The sequence below is a fragment of the Amblyomma maculatum genome, chromosome 4 (genome assembly GCF_055883805.1).
Source record: "Amblyomma maculatum isolate TAMU_Amacu chromosome 4, ASM5588380v1, whole genome shotgun sequence".
In the NCBI taxonomy this organism is placed as follows: Eukaryota; Metazoa; Arthropoda; class Arachnida; order Ixodida; family Ixodidae; genus Amblyomma; species Amblyomma maculatum.
This window is the reverse complement of record NC_139347.1, coordinates 179,136,825-179,159,639: the sequence shown is the minus strand read 5'-3', so window position 1 is coordinate 179,159,639 and position 22,815 is coordinate 179,136,825. Positions and strand designations below refer to the sequence as shown.

The 22,815-nt window shown below is 48.5% G+C and overlaps 2 non-coding genes across 2 annotated transcripts; both read left to right on the top strand.

Annotated features, from left to right (window-relative positions):
• Positions 1-13,312: 13,312 nt before the first annotated feature.
• TRNAL-UAA (transfer RNA leucine (anticodon UAA)) lies at positions 13,313-13,429 on the top strand. The gene is made up of 2 exons: positions 13,313-13,350; positions 13,384-13,429. It is a non-coding gene; the product is annotated as a tRNA-Leu (tRNA).
• A 5,018-nt stretch (positions 13,430-18,447) lies between these two features.
• On the top strand, positions 18,448-18,568 carry TRNAL-UAA (transfer RNA leucine (anticodon UAA)). The gene is made up of 2 exons: positions 18,448-18,485; positions 18,523-18,568. It is a non-coding gene; the product is annotated as a tRNA-Leu (tRNA).
• The last annotated feature ends 4,247 nt before the right edge of the window (positions 18,569-22,815 follow it).

Here is a 22,815-nt window from a genome sequence, read left to right as displayed (position 1 = left end):
GGTCAGTTTACATCCCCATTCCAAAGAAAGGAAGTACCAAAGATTGTTCCAACTACCGCACGATCGCGCTTATTTCGCATGCTAGCAAGGTGATGTTCAAAATCCTCCAAGGTAGGCTGCAGCAGTATGTGGATCGGGAGCTTCCAGACGTGCAAGCTGGGTTTCGCAAGGGCAGAGGAACTAGAGACCAAATTGCCAACCTTCGCTGGATCATGGAAAAAGCAAGACAGTTCCAGAAACCCATCTACTTCTGCTTTAATGATTATGCGAAAGCGTTTGACTGCGTAGATCACAGCAGATTGTGGCAAGCTGTCTAAGAGATGGGAGTTCCAATTCACCTCAACTGTCTCCTCAGGAACCTGTATGAAGGGCAAGAGGCCACAGTCAGAACGGGGCATGGTCTTACTGATTGGTTTCCGATTGAGAAAGGAGTGAGGCAAGGCTGCATACTGTCACCCTGCCTATTTAACCTATATGCAGAGTGCATCATGAGGAAGGCCGGTCTGGACGAGTCTTCAGCTGGAGTGAAGATTGCTGGAAAACGTATCAACAACCTTAGACGTGCGAATGATACCACTTTAATGGCAGAAAGTGAAGTGGAACTCAAGAGACTTCTGATGCGCGTACAAGAAGAGAGTGAGAAGTTTGGGCTTAAACTTAACATTAAAAAGACAAAGATCATGGCGTATTGCCCTATCAAGTCCTGGAGCATCAAGGGACAAGAAGTGGAAGCTGTGACAGATTTTCTCTTCTTGGGCTCGAAGATTACTTCGGAAGGAGACTGCAGCCATGAAATTAGGAGACGCCTGCTTCTGGGAAAGAGAGCAATGGTTAGCCTTCACCGCCTAGTAAAGAGCAGAGACATTAGCCTGCCAACCAAGATCCGTATAACTCGTGCTATGGTCTTTCCTGTTGTGATGTATGGATGCGAGAGTTGGACTGTAAAAAAAGGCTGACCGCTGAATAATTGACGCGTTTGAATTGTGGTGCTGGCGAAGACTCTTGAGAGTTCCTTGGACTGCCAGAAGATCAAATCAGTCGATATTGTCGACCATAAACCCTGACTGAAAGTTAAAGCTCAGCTACTTTGGTCATCTGATGAGAAGAGAGGAGTCGCCGGAGAAAGATTGGATGTTGGGAAAGGTTGAGGGTCGCCGGAGAAGGGTAGGCAGCGAACGCGATGTTTAGATGGCAGCAGATGAAGTTATTTGATGTTAGGAAGATAGTGAATGACCGGAAAGCGCGGCGTGACATGTTCCATAGGGTCACGAAGAGTCGGACACGACTGAACGCCTGAACTGAACTGACTTTAAAGGATTGTCGCCTGTAAAAATGGATGGGTGTGCAGGTATTCGATGATTTGAGGTACAGGCATTTTGGGATTCAAGATGCAATCAGCACACGTGAAAATGCTAGCATGCGCTGATGACATAGCAGTGTTTTGTGCAACTAGAAAGAGCATCTGTGAAGCCACGGGTGTCGCCCAAACAGTTTGTGATCAAACCGGATGTAAGATCAATTGGGAGAAAAGCTCTGGATTTTGGCACGGCGATTGGGACGTGACACCTGAATTCTTCTGTAAGCTGCGATGGTCTGCTCTCCCGACACGATATCTAGGCGTGCCTTTAGAATGTTATCAAGATCCCAACGTGCACTGGATGGAAGAAACATCCAGAGCGAAAGAAAAAGCGGATGCCTGGCAAGGAAGGCAACTCTCAATGTTTTCGCGCGCTTTTATTTGCAATGTTTTTCTTATTTAGAGGCTGTGGTACCTCATGAATGTGTTATGTGTCTCACGAACCTCAATTCAGAAAATGCGCCGCGTTTTTGCTGTTTTTATTTGGGCACCACATGGGAAAAAACCGCCCGGACGAATTTGTTTATTTCTGTTAAAAGGGGCGGGCTTGGCCTTGCACATCTGTTCTTGCGTCAGGTGGTTTCGCCATTTATATTCCTCCGTGATCAAAAAGATACCTTTCTAAGAACTGTGATGCAAGTGCGATTACAGAGGCTGCTCCCTGAATGGATTGTGTCATGTGAAAACATGCCTGGTACTGGGACTGGCTACCTGCGCGAGGTTGTTTTTTCGCGCAAGTTGCTTGAAGTGCGGTTTTCTTTTGGTTACCTTTACAGATTTCCTAGAAGAAATCTGTATAAAGATCTCATTGACGTGATGCTGCCGGTGCCTTTTTACCGGGCATTACACTGTGGAGGCCCAGGGCAGGACGTTTTGAAAAGAGTCAAGAAGATGCCCGTGAGGCCATCTGCTAAAACGTTCCTTTTCAAACTTCACTCTAATACGCTCCCTGTTAAAACCTGGCTGAATGAAAAAGGTATCTTCGTCCCATGGACAACAAATTGCCTGTTGTGCAAAAAAACCGGAAACAATTGAACACGTTTTCTTACAGTGTTGGGATGCTGTCTTTCTAAGGGACGTCCTCCAAAGGACAATTAAAAAGGAGCTTCCATTAACTCCTTACGGTATAAGATTCCTACCAGTGCAGAACGATGATGCACCTTTTGATTTAATTATGCTTCTTGGCCTCCATAGTTTGTGGAAAACACGAATGCAGGTGCGTCATGCAGATATAGATACACGATCTGAGCGTGAAAACTTTATTGAAAGTGCTGTTTATATACGTGAAACTTTCAGGAGGCAGCAGGATCCGCCACAATTGCATTGTCTCTTTGATGAGTTAGTGCACTTGAAAAGATTTTAGCCACCTACGCGTTAGCTCAAGTGTACTTGACGTTTTTTTATCATGCGTATTTTTGTTTTGTGTTTCACGGCAATAAAGAAAAAAAATGTCAGGATGACCGAGTGGTCTAAGGCGGCAGACTTAAGGTTTAGTACCTTACCGGCTATGCGAACTAACCGAGGCTTCTGGTCCACGGATGTGGGCGTGGGTTCGAATCCCACTTCTGACACGTTTATTTTTGCCGTACTTCGAGAACGCAGTGTAGTGCAGCAACTAAAATCTGGCTAAAACAATGTCAGGAGGCCGAGTGGTCTAAGGCGGCAGACTTCAGGTTTAGTACCTTACTCGCTATGCGAACTAACCGAGGCTTCTGGTCCACGGATGTGGGCGTGGGTTCGAATCCCACTTCTGACACGTTTATTTTTGCCGCACTTCGAGAAAGCAGTGTAGTGCAGCAAATAAAATCCGGCTAGAACAATGTCAGGATGGCCGAGTGGTCATTCTACTTCCGGCTACCGTTTGGTGCGGACGCAGGATCATGGGCTCCACCGGAGCGGCGATAGCGGCTCAGGCTGGCCGCGGAAACAGGTCCGACGCAAGTACTGATAGCGAGTATCAGATCGTTTTGCCTCAGCTGCCTACAGGACGTGTCGTTAAACACGCTTTTTTTACACGGAGATGTTAAAGCTAGACCCTTCCGAGTCGAGGATTTCCGCGATGCGCTCGCCGAGACGGACGCGCTCCCCGAGGTTGTCGCCTTGGGGGCGTATGAGGTAAATCACGTATGGGCTGTCACTTTCAAGACCGCTGAAGCCACAAAGCGCATCTGTGCTTTGAAAGAGCTTAACGTTAAGGGGCGACGATGCATTATTTTCGACCCTCAAGACCAGCAAGTCCGCCTCCGACTTCACTGGATCCTCCACGGTGTCGCTGACGAAGATATTCGGACGGCTTTCGCCCCATTCGGCAACGTAACCGAAGTCACCTGTGAACGGTGGCGCGTCTCGGGTGTAAGCGAAAAAGGCTCCACAACACGGTCCGTACTCCTGAAGTTGAAGACAGGGATGAAAATGGATGACCTTCCCCATCAACTGAGGGTAGCAGGCGAGTTGGCCCTCGTCATAGTGCCCGGAAGGCCTATGCAATGTCTACGTTGCCACGGCTCCGGACACGTGCGACGCGAGTGTAAAGTGCCGCGTTGCTCTCGCTGCCGGCGCTTCGGACACGCGGAAGTGGAGTGTGTGCGCACGTACGCGGCGGCAACGGTACCAGCTATGAGAGAGGAGACGCCCGAGGACATGATGGACGTTGCCGAGGCTGAAGAAGCAGCGAAGGGAACCCAAGACAACACGGGAGGTTCCGAAGTGCCAGATAATGGGGCGACATCGCATGGCACGGATAAAGAGGTGTGCGTGGACACCAGCACTCATGAGCCAGCATCAGCTGTATCGGAGTTGTCCTTGAAAGAGGACGTGTTCAGTCAAGGCGACCACAACAGGGACCAGCAATGAGTGTGAGTGCTACCACGGAAGTCCGAGGTCGGCCAACGGGCACCGCTTGTGCGCCAAAGCGTCCGCATGCCGAGGCCGGCAACTGTGCTGACAAAGGGAACCCGAGCAACAACGAGGAGCCACCAGCGAAAGCGACACAGAGCCGACGACCACCGTTCAGGCCCAAACCTAATACCTCGGCAGACAGGAAAACCGCTGAAAAGCCTTCCCCGCAAAAAGTCGGGCCCACCACAAGTGAAGGCGGTGGGACCTCAGGAACTGTCTAGCGGCACGCTAGACGTGAAAGGTAAGCGCCTTGCTCCCGGTGGCCTCCTTATGCATGAAAATGGCGATGAAACAGGCCCTGAGCGTAGCAACGCTTAACGTCCGTGGGTTGGCAGGGAGACGAAAACAAATCCAAGTACAGCGCCTTTTGACAGAGCTAGACATAGACGTGCTAGCGGTTCAAGAAACTAAGGTGGAAGGGGAGGAGGCGACTGGGAGCATGGTGCAGCGTTTCACGTCAAGGTATGATGTGGCTGTTAGTCACGCGGTGGGTGCCTTCTGCTTGTTAGGCGGTTGCCAGGGCTGACAGTGCAGGCCGTGACCTCATCCGCATGTGGAAGGCTCATTGTCTGCGACGTCGTTTTTCACAATAGCGAATGGCGCGTTCTGTGTGTGTATGCACCCAATACTGTTGAAGAAACTTTCAACTTCTTTACAAGCATGCAACGATATTTAAGTTCAAAGAGGGAGCTCGTGGTGATGGGGGATTTTAACTGCGTGTTAAGCGCTAGAGATAAGTCCTCGAACCGTGCCTACAAAGACGCAAGCACTGGCCGTTTGTCCCAGATGATTGGTGAATTTTCGCTGGAAGACGTTGCGGAGTGTTTGGATGGTGCGCGCAGTGTGCTTTACACTCATTTCCAGGGATCCAGTCATGCGCGACTCGATCGGATTTATGTATCGTTGGATGCGATACCAAACTGTCAAAATTATGCCGTTATCGCGATTTCGTTTTCCGGTCACTGTCTTGTGAAGTGCAGTATTGGACCTAGAAATCAAAGCAAACATTTTCTCTGGGAACTCTGGAAGTTAAATTCTAAACTCTTAGATGACAAGATTAAACGTGATACTATATTAGAGATGATAAAAGAAATAGAGAAGCGAACTAACCGTAACATTGGGGAGCAGTGGGAGCTATTTAAACAAGAAATAAAGATGAAAGCGATAGAAAGAGGTAGTTGCATTCGTCATAATGAAAAGCGAGAAGAGGCAGTACTAAGGTCAACACTAAACATGTTAGTTGCTCAGGAAAGCAAACAGCCGGGGGTGTATAAAGATGACATCAAAAATATTAAAAAGAAAATAGAGTTAATGGATGAGGAACGATATTCTGGAGCGATCGTTCGTGCAAGGTTTGAAAGATTGACAGCTGGCGAGGCCCCCACTAAGCGGGCCCTCAGTCTCGAAAAAGCACGCGCTCGTCGAAAGGAAATACTAGAAATAGAATGGAACGGCAGCCGTATGACGGATAAGGATGACATAGCACGTGCGTTCTATGATTACTATCAGCAGCTGTTCGCAATAAGGGACATAGAGTTGGAGAAGTTTAAGGGGGTGTTTGTTTCTTCATTACCCCGACTGAACAACTGCACAAAAGAAAGACTAGAGCAGGTAATTTCCGAGCAAGAAGTAGCACGAGCAATAGAAAACCTAAACCCAGGGAAGTCGCCTGGGCCTGACGGTTTGAGCCCACCTTTCTACTAAGCATTTAAGGAAGAGCTATCCCCGCTGTTGGCAGAAGTTTTTAACGAAGGTTTCCACCTTAAAGTGTAGCCGCCTTCGTTTGCCACGTCACACACTGTTAATACCTAAAACTAATGAAACGGAGAAATTAAGATTTGTGACATCATACAGGCCTCTATCACTAACAAATGTCGATTACAAAATTCTAATGAAAGTTCTTGCGGCCAGGCTGCAGACAGTAATTCAAGAGAGTCGGCACCCATCAGACTTGTGGCATCAAAGGACAGTCCATAACTACTAATATACATAAGGCGAGGTGCGTGCTGGAGTGCTGCGACGCTGTTTGCGCTAGGGTCGCGGTTCTCCAGCTCGACTTGGAAAAGGCTTTTGATTTTGTTTCTCATGACGCTTTGTTTTCTATTTTGGACTATATCAACGTGGGTTCTGTTATCAGAGTGGGCGTGGCCCTGGCGTACCGAAACTGCACCACGAGATTGATTGTCAACAAGGAACTGGGCGATCCAATAAATGTGCAACGCTCGGTGCACCAGGGCTGCCCCCTCAGCCCTCTTCTGTTCTGTATTTATATAGAAACTTTGTGCTTGTCTACTATACGAAGCAAATTTGTCCAGGGCTTCCAACTGCATATGTGCGAGGTGAAACTCTTGGCGTACGCAGATGACGTAGCAGTTTTCTGCTTGGACAAAGAAAGTGTACTCAAGGCTGTTGAGATAGTGAAAGAATTCAGTGCCATCTCAGGAAGCCCAGAAAACTGGGGAAAGTGCTTAGGGTTCTGGTATGGGGAGTGGTCATCGACACCCAATGTTTTTGCCAACGTAACCTGGACCACGACACCGGTGAAGTATTTGGGCGTACCTTGGGAGTGCTATGAAGACAGTGATTCATTCTGGCGTGCCCAGGCTCAAGAGATAGGCGAGAAGGTGGACAAGTGGAAAGGGGCGCCGCTATCTATCTTCGCACGAGCCACTGTGTGCAATCTGTATTTTGTGGCAAAGTGTTGGTATGCCATGCAGGTGCTTCATTGTTCCAGGTTGAATGTGCAAAAGCTTCATCGATGTTTTTCAGTTTTTATTTGGGCATCCAAATGGGAAAGGTGTAGCCGAGATAACTTGTTTCGCCGGGTTCGAGAAGGTGGACTTGGGCTTGCTCATCTATTTGTACGCCAACTGGTTAATCGTTTTATTTTCCTCCGTGACGTCTGAGACTCTTTCTTACGCACTGCGGGCCAAGTAAGGCTCGTGCGGGCAGTGCCCAATTTTGTTGTCTCTACGAGAAGTATTCCAGGGCGAATTTCCAAGTTTTTTAAGAAATAGTTAGCAGTGTCCGAATTTTAACTGCTCGTTTTTTGGTAGAATACTTGAGTACAGTCAAAAAGAAGAAACTGTACAATGATATTTGTGACAACCTTTTTTCTCTTCCTATGTACAGAGCCTTGTACAGCGAGAGTCTAGGTCAAGACATATTAAAGCGCGTGAAAAGAATGCCAGTTTCTCCGGGGGTAAAGACGTTTTTCTTTAGGCTACATATAGGTACATATCGGTGAAAACATTTTTCGAAGACAAGGGTTTTTATCTGCCTTGGGGTTCACAATGCCTAATATGTAAACAACCAGATAAAATAGACCATGTTTTTCTGCACTGCTGGGAGGGGGTTTATTTTTGGGACGTATTACAAAGAACACTTAAAAAAGAATTACCTTTAGATCCACACGGAATCAGGTTCCTGCCGACAGATAATGAAGATGATGTACCCCTAGACACCGTAATGTTGCTAGGATTACACAGTCTTTGGCGGTCCCGAATGGCGGGCTTCCACGTTGACCCTGAAGCTCGCCCTGCAAGGCTCTACTTTCGCGAGTGTATGTACACCTTTGTTGAAATGCACAAAGCGATGAGTGCAGCCCCAGCATGGGTGGTGAAAGTTGAACCATTGGTAGAGTGAAAGAATTTGAACTCGACAACGTCAACCCCAATAGGGTCAACGGCTTTTTTACCTGTGTCATATTTATGTGAACATCACGAGCTGGAGTGTTCAGTCCAATTTGTGTGTCAACCTTGGTTATGTGTATGACAGCCGGCAATAAAAAAAAAGGATGGCCGAGTGGTCTAAGGCGGCAGACTTAATGTTTAGTACCTTACTCGCTACGCGAACTAACCGATTCTTCTGGTCCACGGATGTGGGCGTGGGTTCGAATCCCACTTCTGACACGTTTATTTTTGCCGTACTTCGAGAAAGTAGTGTAGTGCAGCAACTAAAATCCGGCTAGAACAATGTGAGGATGGCCGAGTGGTCATTCTACTTCCGGCCACCGGCGTGTACGGACGCAGAATGATGAGCTCCGGCGGAGCGGCGATTGCGGCCCAGGCTGGCCGCGGTAACAGGCTTGAGGAAAACGACGACAAGGAATATCAGATTATTTTGCCGCATCTGCCCACCGGACGTGTTGTTTTCAACACAGTTTTTTTGCACGGTGACGTACGAGTGCGACCTTTCAGGGTTGAAGATTTCCGGGACGCCCTGGCCAAGATTGGTACGCTCCCAGACGTGGTGGCCTTGGGGGCTTACCAAATAAACCATGTCTGGGCGGTGACTTTGAACAGCATGGAAGCAACCAAGCGGCTGCTAGCATTCAAGGAGCTTCAAGTGAAAGGTCGACGGTGTATCGTCATTGACCCGGAGGACCAACAGGTGAAGCTACGGCTCCACTGGATGTTGCACGGCGTGGCGGATGAGGATATCCGAACAGCTTTTGCGGCGTTCGGTGAGGTGACGGAAGAGACCCGTGAGCGGTGGCGAGTCCAGGGAGTGCACGAAAAGGGCTCAACAACGAGAACCGTGCTTCTGAAGTTGAAGCCTGGGATGAAGATAGAAGATCTGCCTCACCAGATAAGAGTAGCAGGGGAGTTGGCCCTTGTTGTGGTGCCTGGGCGGCCCATGCAGTGCCTGCGCTGCCGCGGGACCGGTCATGTGCGCCGGGAATGTAAGATTCCGCGGTGTGCGACGTGTAAGCGGTTTGGCCACTCGGAGGAAGACTGCGTACGAACGTATGCAGTGGCTACTGCACCAACAGCGAGGGCGGACATGACGGAACACCGAATGGACGTCGCAGAGACGGAGGAGGCCGCAAAAGGGGTCGGAGAGGATGAGAGGATGGCAGCAACGACAGGCATGTTAGTGCCCCCGGGGGGTGGCGACGAGATGCTCGGTGGACCAGACAGGGAAGTGGCACTGCCAAGCAACGGACCGTCGGAGAAAGAAACGGTGAGCGATGCCGAGAGCTCAAAAATTGAACTTCCGGAGTCTGCGGGCAGACGGGGGACCCTCGAAGGGAGCAGCGGCCGAGCGACCAACGTCCAGGGCCCTGCGAAGCGTGCCCACGACGGGAGCGCCAGTGAGACGAATGAGGCAGAGGCAGCTAGCAACGACGAGCCGCCGATAAGAACGCCAATAGGGAGGAGGGCGACCTTCAAACCAAGACCGAATGTCTCGACGGACAGGAGAGCTGCCGAAAAGCCGCCCCCGTCACAAGGTCTGCCAGTCCAACCTCATGGCTCTGGCGTCAACGAAAGCGTCTAGCGCCATGCTAGACGTGAAGGGTAAGCACCAAGCTCTTGGCCTCTTTTCACTCTAAGAAAATGGCTTGTGTACTGTCACTAAAGGTTGCGACCCTTAACGTGAGAGGTCTAGCAGCAAAAAGGAAGCAGAGCCAGGTCCTGCGCCTTTTAAATGAAAATGACATCGATATACTTGGAGTTCAAGAGACAAAAGTCGAGGGTGAACAAGAGACCGAGAGCATGGTGCAACGTTTCACGTCGCGGTTTTACGCAGTTGTCAGCCATGCAGTCGGTAGTTCTGCTGGATGCGTCCTGTTTGTGAAGAAGTTGCCGGGTCTTGTAGTGCAGTCGCATGCTTCTTTTCCGTCGGGTCGGGGTGTGGTCATCGATTTTAGTTTTTGCTCGGCTGAGTGGCGTGCTGTTTGTATATATGCACCTACGGTAGTTGATGAGAGGGCTGCTTTGTTTGATTTTGTTGAAGGGTATTTAAACACGGATAAGCAACTTGTCTTTCTGGGGGATTTCAATTGTGTACTGAGCTCCGGTGACAAAACTAGCCTTCGTACATTTAGGGATCGTAGCACAGAGGTGCTTTCGCGCTTGATTGACGAGTTTGCACTGGAAGACGTTGCAGAGTGTCTCACGAGCGAGCGACGGGTTCAGTATACACATTTTCAGGGTGCTAGCCACGCCCGCCTTGACAGAATTTATGTGGCCGCAGAACTGGCTCCAAAATGCCAGGATTATTATGTTTTGGCGGTAACGTACTCAGATCACTGCATGGTTCAGTGTACAATTGGACCAAGAAAGGGAGGTAGCGGTTTTAATTGGGAATTGTGGAAGTTAAATAATAAACTGCTGAATGACGAGCAATTCACCAGACTAGTAGAAGAAGAAATTGGTAATATTTGTCAGGAGGACACCCACGAACTGGGTCAAGAATGGGAACTGTGTAAGCAACAAATTAAAATCAAAGCTATAGAAAAGGCCAGCTGCATACGATTTCAAGAAAAACAAAATGAAATGCATTTAAGATCTTTGCTAGATAAATTGTTAGCCCTGGAGTGTAACACGCCAGGGTTATACATGGACGACGTTAGAAAAATAAAACAAAGACTTCAACTGAATGACGAAGACCGTTATCGCGGAGCACTGGTGCGTGCGAGAGCGGAAAAATTGGCCATGGATGAGACGCCGACAAAAAGATCGTTGGGAATAGAAAAAGCAAATGCAAGGCGAAATCACGTGGCAGAGGTAGATTGGGCAGGACGCACAGAAACCGATAACGAAGGAATCGCGAAAGCTTTCCGGGAGTATTATGAAGAGCTATTTTCGTCCCGAGAGGTTAATTTGGACCGTTTTAAAGAATCCTTTCTTGACGCGATGCCAAAAATTGATGACGAACAAAAAGAAAGACTGGAGCGGCCAATAAGCGAAAAAGAAGTGCAGCAGGCAATAGAAAATTTAAACCCTGGGAAATCACCCGGGCCTGATGGCCTGAGTGCGGCTTTTTATAAAGCGTTCAAGCAACAGCTATCTCCTTTGTTGTGTGCCTTATTTAATGAAGCGTATGAGCTGAAGGCACTGCCTGCGTCTTTCGGATCGTCGCACACAGTACTTATTCCGAAAACTGACCAACCAGATAAGCTTAGGCAGTTGTCGTCTTACAGGCCCATTGCTCTGACAAACGTTGATTACAAGATTTATATGAAGGTGCTTGCTGGCAGACTACAAACGGTTATATGCGAACTAGTGGGCCCTCACCAAACGTGCGGTATCAAAGGGCGATCCATCTTTCAGAACATTCACAAAGCGAGAAGTGTGCTCGAATGCTGCGATGCAACTCATGCGTGTGTTGCTTTACTGCAGTTGGACTTGGAGAAAGCTTTTGATTGTGTGGCGCATGCTATTCTGTTCAGTATATTAGACCATGTTAATGTCGGCTCTGTTATTCGAGAGGGAGTGGCCTTGGCGTACCGTAACTGCACTACGAGATTAATTGTCAATAAGTCACTGGGGCCCCCCATCAACGTACGACGTTCGGTGCGCCAAGGTTGCCCCCTCAGCCCTCTTTTGTTCGGCATTTATATTGAAACATTGTGTTTAAGCATCCTACAAAACAATGACATTGATGGTTTTCGACTGCAGGAGTCAGAAGTCAAATTGCTGGCTTACGCAGACGACGTTGCGGTGTTTTGTGTGAATAAGGAGAGTATAAAGAGGACAGTGGAGGTGGTAAAACATTTTAGCAAAGTCACAGGGAGTAAAGTTAACTGGGGTAAGTGCCTGGGATTGTGGCACGGAGACAGGCAGCTGACCCCCGACACTTTCGCTAATGTGTCGTGGGTTACAACGCCTGCAAAGTACTTGGGTGTGCCCTTGGAATTTTACAAGGAAAGCGAGCCTTACTGGCTAGAGCAGGTCAGAGAAACCCGTGAAAAAGCGGAGAAATGGAAAAGCGCTCAATTATCAATATTTGCAAGAGCCGCAGTTTGCAACCTGTTTTTAATTAGTAAGTTATGGTATGTAATGCAAGTGTTGCATTGCTCCCGTGTAAATGTGCAAAAATTGCATCGAGTTTTTGCGGTGTTTGTTTGGGCCTCGAGTTGGGAGAGGTGCAGTCGGACAAATTTGTTCCGGCAGGTGAAGCATGGAGGGCTTGGTCTGGGTCATTTGTTTGTGCGACAGATTGTCAACCGGTTTATGTTTTTTAGGGATGCCAGTGATCCATTCCTGCGCACAGTGTGTCAACAAAGACTTGGTCGAGCGTTGTCTGATTTCGTAGTTTATACGCAATGTATGCCGGGATCTCTTTTTGGATTCTTTAGGGAAATTGTTTTGAGCGTGAAATTCTTAAGCGCACGTTTTTCGAAGGAGTATTTAAGTAATGTTAACAGGAGAACATTATACAAGGATGTTTGTGAAGTGGTGTTCCCGGTGCCCTTGTACCGAGCTTTATACTATGGAGGCACAGGAAGTAATGTATTAAAACGCGTAAAGAAAATGCAAGTTGCTACGGGAGCTAAAACTTTTTTCTTTATGCTACATACCGGTACTTTGAGTGTAAAATCATTTATGGAGGAAAAGGGTATTTTCCTACCGTGGGGGGCCCAATGTCTCATCTGCAAACAGCCAGAGACAATAGATCACGTGTTTTTGCATTGCTGGGAGGGGGTATATTTGTGGGATGTTCTGCAAAGGACAATTAAAAAACAGTTGCCACTTGATTCCCATGGCATTAGGTATTTGCCATTGGATAACCACGATGATATGCCGTTAGACCAGGTTATGTTAATGTGCCTCCACAGTATATGGCGCGCACGAATGGCTGGTTATCACTGCGATCCAGATGCACGGCCAGCCCGCATGTATTTCCGTGAAAGTGTGCAGCGATGGCTCGACGTGCTTAAATTGCAACCATGTGCTCCTGAGTGGCTGTCAAAGCTGGAACCTTTGACGGTGCTCAAGGAATTTTAAAATGACAATGCCTGCCCCTCAGTGGGGGATAGGCAACGCGAACTAGCTTTGTGTACATATATTATTCCTTTGTTCCTGTTGTTTTGTTTTCCAGTGCGTTGTATTTGTGTCAAAGTCAGGCAATAAAGAAAAAAAAAAGAGGATGGCCGAGTGGTCTAAGGCGGCAGACTTAAGGTTTAGTACCTTACTCGCTCTGCGAACTAACCGCGGCTTCTGGTCCACGGATGAGGGCGTGGGTTCGAATCCCACTTCTGACACGTTTATTTTTGCCGTACTTCGACAACGCAGTGCAGTGCAGCAACTAAAATCTGGCTAGAACAATGTCAGGATGGCCGAGTGGTCTAAGGCGGCAGACTTAAGGTTTAGTACCTTACTCGCTATGCGAACCGAGGCTTCTGGTCCACGGATGAGGGCGTGGGTTCGAATCCCACTTCTGACACGTTTATTTTTGCCGTACTTCGGGAACGCACTCTAGTGCAGCAACTAAAATCTGGCTAAAACAATGTCAGGATGGCCGAGTGATTCTGCTTCCGGCCACGTCAGGGAATGGACGCAGGATGCAGGGCTCCCCAGGAGCGGCTTCAGCAGCCATGTCAGGCCGCGGTAACAGGACTGCTGAACAGGATAGTACTTATCAAGTTGTTTTGCCTGTACAACCAACAGGTCGGTTTGTTTTGAATACGGTTTTTTGCATGCCGATATCAGGGCCCGCCCTTACCGGGTGGAAGATTTCCGCGGCGCTTTGGCACAGCATTCGCTGATCCCCGATGTTGTTGCGATGGGGGCGTATCGGATGAGCCACGTCTGGGCTGTCACTCTCAAGGATTCTGAAGCGGTGACCAAGCTTGTTAGTGTAGGCGAGTTGTGTGTGAAAAACGGTCGCTTCTTGGTAATTGACCCGGCGAACCAGAATGTGCGGCTGAAACTTCACTGGCTGCTACACAAGGTGCCAGACGAGGATGTTCGTGCTGCCTTTGCGCCGTACGGAAAGGTATCCGAAGTTACACGGGAGCGCTGGCGAGTTAAAGCTATGTTAGAAAAGGGCTCAACTACTAGACTCGTCACTCTGAAGCTGAAAGCAGGCATGAAGCTCGACGACCTGCCGCATCAGCTGAATGTTAGCGGTGAGCTGGCGCTCGTTATTGTGCCAGGCAGACCCCCGCTGTACCTACGCTGCCGGAGTACGGGTCACATCCGCAAAGAGTGCCGGGTTGCTCGCTGCAGAACCTGTCGACGGTTCGGGCATGAAGACAGCCAGTGTGCTCGTACCTACACTAGCATTGCCTGACCTGGGACCAGCGAAGACTCGTTGGAGTTAATAATGGACGAGGTGGACGCGGAGGAGGCTGCCGACATTAGAGGTCAAGTCAACAAAACGGGACGCGCCTTTCATGACTGTTATAACAAAGCATAAGGTGGCGGTGCCCAGTCAAGAGAGTGAAACTCGGCGAGCCTGCAGGATCCGTCACAGGACCATGAAGGCGCGTCAAAGGAAGCATCAGAAGATGTAATCAATTTTTCTGACGCTGAGGAGCATCTCAGCACTGAGCCTTCCTGTACTGATGCCATGGAGGTTGGGCCGCAGACAGCAGCCTTTATTGAAGCGAAACTGCCAGGCGGTGTTTGTAGTGAGCCGCCGCCGAAAACTTCGGGCATCCGAAGAGCAACGTTAAGACCGAAGCCGAACTTCTTGGCCGACACGCGGCAGGCGGGGAAACCGCCTCCGTAGGTTTTGTGGTGTCCTGAACGATTTGTGGGTCGGCTGCCTACCGACCAGCGTCAGGAATATTCTGCAACCAAGCGGGGCGTGTGTGAGCAAAAATGACAGACGGTGCTTGGACTTCGTTTGTATGCAGCCCGACGTTCTGCTGGGAGGACAATACATGCATACATATGCCACTGTTCTTCAGAAGCGGAGGCCACGCAATCATGAAGGTGGGCACCATGCGGATACGGACGTCTCTCGCTAATACATGACTCTCAAGGTTAATTCGCCGTTACACGTAGATACTTTGAATTGCAAAGGGCTGGGAGCGAGAAGGCGACAATGCCAGCTCAGTCGCCTCCTTTTAGATAATGATATAGATGTAGCAGCTGTGCAAGAATCAAAGATTGAGAGCCAAGAAAGCACTGACCGTATGGTGGCTTCTTTCCAAACAAACGTTTATGTGCGTGTATGCCATTCTGTTGGTGTATCGGGTGGATGCCTTTTATTTATACGTAACACGCTGGGAGTAAGTGTAGAGTTCGTTTTTGCCTGTCCAAGTGGTCGGCTTTTGGTTACTGATTTTACCTACTGTAATTTATGCTGGCGTGTGTTGTGTTTGTATGCTCCCAATTCAGAACGCGAACGTGAGTTGTTTTTTGAGTCTATTGAATCGTGGTTGAAGGTCGACAAAATCTTGCTTTTACTTGGTGACTACAACTGTGTGTGCGCAGCTGTGGACCGAGCGGCGAAGTGTAAAGCTTGAAGAGACAGAAGCTCCGAGCAGTTGAATGCACTTGTGCATGAATACGGCCTTGAGGATGTTGGTAGTGTGTTCTCCACTGGAAACCAACCAGAGTTCACGCACTTTCAGTGAGATAGCCATGCTCGATTGGACAGGGTGTATGCCTCGGTTGATCTTGTTTCCCTATGTACTGCATATGAGGTCAAACCTGTGTCTTTCAGCGATCATTGTCTCGTGAGTGCAGTGTTCGGAAGGACAGGAAAGAAATCGCGCTTTAACTGGCACCTATGGAAACTGAATGCCAAACTTCTCGCCGATGAAGAGTTCCTTACGGAAGTTAAGACCGAGTTTGAAAGTCGTCTGGCTATGCGACCAGTAAGTTTTGCAGCGGAATGGGACAGCTTCAAAGAGTGGGTCAAATTGAAATCCATAGAAAAGAGCAGTAAGGTGCGGCATAAAGAGAAATAAAAAGAAAAAGAACTGAATGAACAACTTCAGGTTTATTTGAGCATGGAAAGTACGGTGCCAGGGCATTTCGCCAATAAACTACGAGAGATTAAAATTGAGCTGGAAACAATCGACAGCGAAAGGTACACAGCGGCTGTCATACGTGCAAGGGCTGAAAAACTTTGGACTGGAGAAGTGCCGACAAAACGAATGCTAGCAGACGAAAAAAGATACGCCTGCCAGAAAGATATAAGGAGTATAAGGTATGCCGGCCATATCACTGAAGATGCGAAACATATTCAGCGTGCGGTAACAGAGCACTTCGAAGAACTGCTTAGCGCTAAGCTTGAGACTGTAGGCGGCTTTCAAACAGATTTTCTAAGACTGATGCCTGCACTGGATGACGAAAGTAAAGCGCGCCTAGAAACACCGATAACGTTGCAGGAGATAGAATCTGCAGTAGATGACCTGACACCTGGGAAAGCCCCTGGGCCGGATGGTCTAAGCGCTGCCTTCTTTAAAACTTTTATCATATGCGGCTCAGTTTATGCTCGATGTAATCACTGAAGCTTATGAACGTAATACTGTTCTATTGTCTTTCTCTACATCGCACATTGTGCTAATACCCAAGACAGATGATCCGGAGAAACGACTGTTGGTGGGGTCATATCGACCGATTAGCCTCACCAATGTTGGCTACAAGGTGTACATGAAGGTTTTAGCAAAAAGACTGCAAACCATAATAAAAAAACTGGTTTGGTCTCATCAAACATGCGGCATCAAGGGTCGATCCATTGCCACGAATATACATGTCGCAAGAACCGTACTAGAATGTGTTGATGCACTCAGTGGTCAGATAGCCATGATGCAGTTAGGTTTGGCGAAAGCCTTTGACCGTGTTTCTCACGAAATTCTTTTTTCCATTTTGGAGCATTCTAACCTTGGTGAAGTCATAGTGGAGGGTGTTAAAATGGCTTACGCGAACTGCACGACCCGTATTATAGTGAATGGTGAACTGACTAACAGCATCGCAGTACGTTCATCGGTAAGGCAGGGCTGCCCGCTCTCACCCCTGCTTTTTGCACTGTATTTAGAGCCACTTTGCTTGGCTATCGTTGATAGCGATCGCATTTTAGGGTTCAAGCTGCAATCAGCACACGTAAAAATGCTAGCATATGCTGATGACATAGCAGTGTTTTGTGCAACCAGAAAGAGCATCTGTGAAGTCACGAGTGTCGTCCAAACATTTTGTGATCAAACCGGATGTAAGATCAATTGGGAGAAAAGCTCTGGGTTTTGGCACGGTGATTGGGACGTGGCACCTGACTTCTTCTGTAAGCTGCGATGGTCTGCTCTCCCAACGCGATATCTAGGCGTGCCTTTAGATTGTTATCGAGATCCCAACGTGCACTGGATGGAAGAAACATCCAGAGCGAAAGAAAAAGCGGATGCGTGGCAAGGAAGGCAACTCTCAATGTTTTCGCGCGCTTCTATTTGCAATGTTTTTCTTATTTCGAGGCTGTGGTACCTCATCAATGTGTTGCGTGTCTCACGAACCTCAATTCAGAAAATGCAGTGCGTTTTTGCTGTTTTTATTTGGGCATCCACATGGGAAAAAACCACCCGGACGAATTTGTTTATTTCTGTTAAAAGGGGCGGGCTTGGCCTTGCCCATTTGTTCTTGCGTCAAGTGGTTTCACGATTTATATTCCTGCGTGATCAAAAAGATACCTTTCTAAGATCTGTGATGCAAGTGCGATTGCAGAGGCTGCTCCCTGAATAGATTGTGTCATGTGATAACATGCCTGGTACTGTGACTGGCTACGTGCGCGAGGTTGTTTTTTCGTGCAAGTTGCTTGAAGTGCGGTTTTCTTTTGATTACCTTTACAATGTTCCCAGAAAAAAACTGTATAAAGATCTCATTGACGTGATGCTGCCGGTGCCTTTTTACCGGGCATTCAACTGTGGAGGCCCAGGGCAGGTCGTTTTGAAAAGAGTCAAGAAGATGCCCGTGAGGCCATCTGCTAAAACGTTCCTTTTCAAACTTCACTCTAATACGCTCCCTGTTAAAACCTGGCTGAATGAAAAAGGTATCTTCGTCCCATGGACAACAAATTGCCTGTTGTTCAAAAAAGCGGAAACACTTGAACACGTTTTCTTACTGTCGGGATGCTGTCTTTCTATGGGACGTCCTCGAAAGGACAATTAAAAAGGAACTTCCCCTAACTCCGTAAGGTATCAGATTCCTACCAATGCAGAACGATGATGCCCCTTATGATTTAATTATGCTTCTTGGCCTCCACAGTTTGTGGAAAACACGAATGCAGGTGCGACATGCAGTTATAGGGACACGATCTGCGCGTGAAAACTTTATTGAAAGTGCGGTGCATATACGCGAAACTTTCAGGATGCAGCAGGATCCACCACAATGGCAATGTCTATTTGATGAGTTGGTGCACCTGAAAAGATTTTAGCCGCGTACCCGTTAGCTCAAGTGTAGCTGACGTGTTTTATCATGTGTATTTTGTTTTTGTGTTTCACGGCAATACAGAAAAACAAAGTCAGGATGGCCGAGTGGTCTAAGGCGGCAGACTTAAGGTTTAGTACCTTACTCGCTATGCGAACTAACCGAGGCTTCTGGTCCACGGATGAGGGCGTGGGTTCGAATCCCACTTCTGACACGTTTATTTTTGCCGTACTTCGAGAAAGCAGTGTAGTGCAGCAACTAAAATCTGGCTAGAACAATGTCAGGATGGCCGAGTTTCCGCTTCCGGCCACCGAGTGCGACGGACGTGATTATCATGGGCTCCCAAGGAGCGGATTCAGTGGCCCAGCTGGGCCGTGGTATCAGGAGCACGGAGATGCCTACCAAGGATTATGAGCTGGTTCTACCGCATCTGCCTACAGGTTCGAATATTTTGCACACTGTTTTTTTGCATGGCGACATAAAAGCCAGGCCGTACCGGGTGGAGCACTTCTGAGACTCCCTCGCTCGTCTTTCACTGCTGCCGGAAGTGGTTTCCCTCGGGGCATATCAAATGAATCACGTGTGGGCGGTAAGGTTTAAGGGTGAAGAGGCGAAAGCGAAGATTTTACAAGCCCAAGCTATTGAAGTGAAGGAACACCGCTGCGTGGTCATTGACCATAGTAACCAAGGCATCAGGTTGAAGCTTTTCTGGCTGCTTTACGGCGTGCAAGACGATGATGTGCGAGCAGCGTTGGCGGCTTTTGGAAAAGTGACTGAAATTTCAAGAGACAAGTGGAAAGTGCAAGGGTGTGTCGACAAGGCTTCAACGACACGAACGGTCACGCTGAAGCTAAAAGTGGGCGTGACCATTGAGGACCTGCCGCATCAGCTTCGGGTCGCCGAGGGCGTCGCACTCGCTCACGTCCAAGGCAGAGCCCCGCTTTGCCTCCGGTGCCGCGGGAAAGGTCATATACGGCGTGATTGTCGTGTGCCGCGCTGCTGGCTGTGTCGTCGCTTCGGCCATGACGAGTCACAGTGTGTGCGCACGTATGCCAACGTTGCAGTCCCCGTGCCGAATGAAGTGGCAGGCGAGCACTTGATGGACGCAGCGGACGCCGAGGAAGCGAGCAGTGGAATCACTGAGGAGGCAGAACAGAAGGAGCAATCTTCTGAGAAGACCCCTGACCTCGAAGAACACTGTGAGTCAGTTTTGATAGCTCCGTTGTCGAATGTTGCTGGGACAGAGACACCCTCGAAAGAAAACGGCAATGCCAGTGCCGCAAGCCCAGCTTCGGCTACGCAACACAATGAAGAACAGGGAGACACTGAAGCTGAGATGCCAGCTGCTTCTACATTGCCTGTGAAGCGTGTGCACGAAGACAGTGTCCACGAGGGATCAACCCAAGGAGGAGCGGAAAACGGACAGCCTCCACTGAAGGCGGCCCCCCTTTGCCGGTCGTCCTTCAAGCCAAGACCAAACGTGCCCCCAGACCGGAGAACTGTGTCACCTGTGCCTCCGCCATAGCTGGGGTGGCCTTTTCGGTCGACACGTCACAAGCCCGGTTCATGATCGGGAGTAGCGCTTGGAACGACGGACAGACTCGCCAAAAAGGAAGGTCATCCCATGCAACAGTTAAACCGCAATGCTGTCTTTCTGCAAAAGAGATGAGAGTGATATGTTTCGCGATTTGTAATTTCTTGAGATGGCGACCTATTTATCCACTAGCTTGCGCGTAGCCACGCTAAATGTGAGGGGGCTGTCAACGCGTCGGAGACAACAGCAATTGAACCGCCTTTTGCTGGAAAAAGAAATTGATGTGCTAGCAGTTCAAGAGAGCAAAATAGAAAGCGAACAACAAACAGATAAAATGGCTGAAATATATCGTTCTAGATATAGTGTTTGCGTTTGTCATGCTGTTGGAAGATCGGGGGGGGGGGGGGTGTCATTTTCACCCGAAATTGCATAGAGTGTGTACAGTGTGTTCTCGTGTGAAGTGGACGCGGTTATTGATATGTGATTTCGGTTTTTCTGGATTGGACTGGAGAGCGATCTGCGTTTATGCGCCGACTAGAACGTTTGAGCGCGAAGGATTTTTTCACTATATGAAATCCTTCCTAATGCATGAGAGGCGTGTTCTCCTGCTTGGAGACTTCAACTGTGTCTGTAGACCGGAAGATAGAACAACAGACCGTGTCCTTCGTGACAAGAGTGCAGAGTTACTTATTGACATTGTTAATGAGGCAGAGCTTGAAGATGCTGGCTGTATACCGACGCATGAAGGCCAAGCAATGTTCACGCACTTTGAAGGTAGCTGTCATGCAAGGTTGGACCGAATATATGTTCCTATTGATTGTGTGCCCTTGTGCTCGGAATATCAAACACTTCCCATGAGCTTTAGTGACCACTCCCTCGTAAAGATTACTCTAGGTATGAAAAGTAACGCAACAAAGTTCAATTGGGAGCTATGGAAATTTAATGAAAAACTGCTGCTCGATGAAGAGTTTACCACTAAAGTGAAAGAATATATTACGCATATGTTACAAAATGACTAATTTGATACAAGCATGGGAGCAGTTTAAGTGTGATATAAAGATAGCTGCTATTGACCGAGCATGCACTCTCCGACGTAAAGAAAGAGAACAAGAAAAAGAATGAATGAATGAATGAAGCCTTTATTGAAAGGAAGGGATGGCTCTCGGCCGCTGTTTGGGTTCTTGGGGAGTTAGGAGGGATGGGAGTGTAACTTCTTCGTCTTAACGGTTCTTCAAGCTGTTGCTTGTTGCTTGCCATGCGGCCGATCTTCGGGCTCTAAGTCGACCTCTCTCACACTACTCGAAGCAGGCCGCTCTCACTGCCGTATGTAGCAATGGAGTGTTGTATTTCGGCGCTTGATATAACCTGACCTGCTAATGTGGGCATGTCGTCGTGTGGAATATGCGTAATTTTGTTTCTTCCTTGTGAAAACGATGGACATTGCCATATAAGATGTTCTAGGTCTGCTGTACACTGTTCCTGACAGTGCGTGCAGATGTTGTGTTTGAGTGTTTCGTGTCTTCGGAGAAACCACTTGTCAAGTATGTGCGGTGTGTAAGCAGCGTTTGTTATTACTTTGTTGAGAAATATTTCTTGTGGTCGAGTGAGCTCTTTCGTGTCCTCAAACACCGGCGTTGGTGTCGCCTCATATAATCTAAGCTTACTGTCGTGTTTTATTTTGGTGCGTACATAGTGCATCATCGATCTGCCAGAGGAGCCAGAATCCTGCCTACAGCAACCACTCTAGACAGTGTTTGGCACGATTTTTGCCGGGCTCCACAGTATTTGTTTGAAATCCGGCGAATCATATGCAACATCGGGGTCCTGTTACGTTGCAATGTACGAATCTATTTACGAGGACTGTTGCAACTAGAAATCTGTGCCCCCAAGATTTTTGTCTGCCCATTTGCAGACGTGATGTTGTGTTGTCCAAGATGCAGTGTAATCTGCTTTTTGGCGTTTGTAGAATTCTTGCCGTCTATGCTTATGAGTTGTGTCTTTTCAGGTGAGAGCTGTAGCCCCAATGCTTCCAAGCTGTCAGTGAGGCTGAAGATTGCTGCTTGGAGCTCCGTCTGCATGACTTCATTTGGGTAATCCACTGCTTCTGTCCATATGGTGACATCATCTGCGTAGATGGTGAAGCGGGCCGAAGTGTCTCGCTCGAGCGCTTCTGTTACGCGGGTCATGGCCAAGTTAAAAAGCAAAGGCCCGAGGATAGAGCCCTGGGGCACGCCCCTATCCAAGTAATAGGTTCTGGGGCTCCATCCCGAAGCTTTGCCATGAAGCCTAATAGGTCTACTTTGAAGGAAGCTGCATATCCAATTGTATGCTTTTTGGCTGGGATATCTTTTTGCTAATTCTTGTAGGATTACCTGTTGGTTTACATTGTCGAATGCTTTGCGCATATCAACCGCGAGGATGTAATCTGGTGTCTGTTTGCGAGACCTGCGGTTGATTACCCTGCGGAGCAGCCAAAGGCAATCATGCGTGCCCATATTCGGACGGAATCCAGCCTGGGCTGGATGCAACCCAGGCTGTACGTATTCGATATAATGCTGTATTCTTGCGGCTATCATTCGCTCAATCAATTTGCAGATAGTGGATGTGAGAGCTATTGGCCGTAGGTTCTCTGGTTTTGTGTGGTCCTTCCCTGATTTCGGTATGGGGTATATCAATGATAGCTTTAGTGCATCTGGCACCACTCCTGATTCCCATGAATCGTTTATGATAGTTAAGAGCTGATCTTGGGCTTCGTCGCTAAGATTTCTGAGCTCCTGCCATATTACTCCGTCGTGTCCTGGAGCCGATTTCGGTTTGCCGTGGACTAATGCTGCCAATAGCTCGCCAAATGTAAATGGTTTGGTTTGGTTTGTGGGGTTTAACGTCCCAAAGCGACTCAGGCTATGAGAGACGCCGTAGTGGAGGAC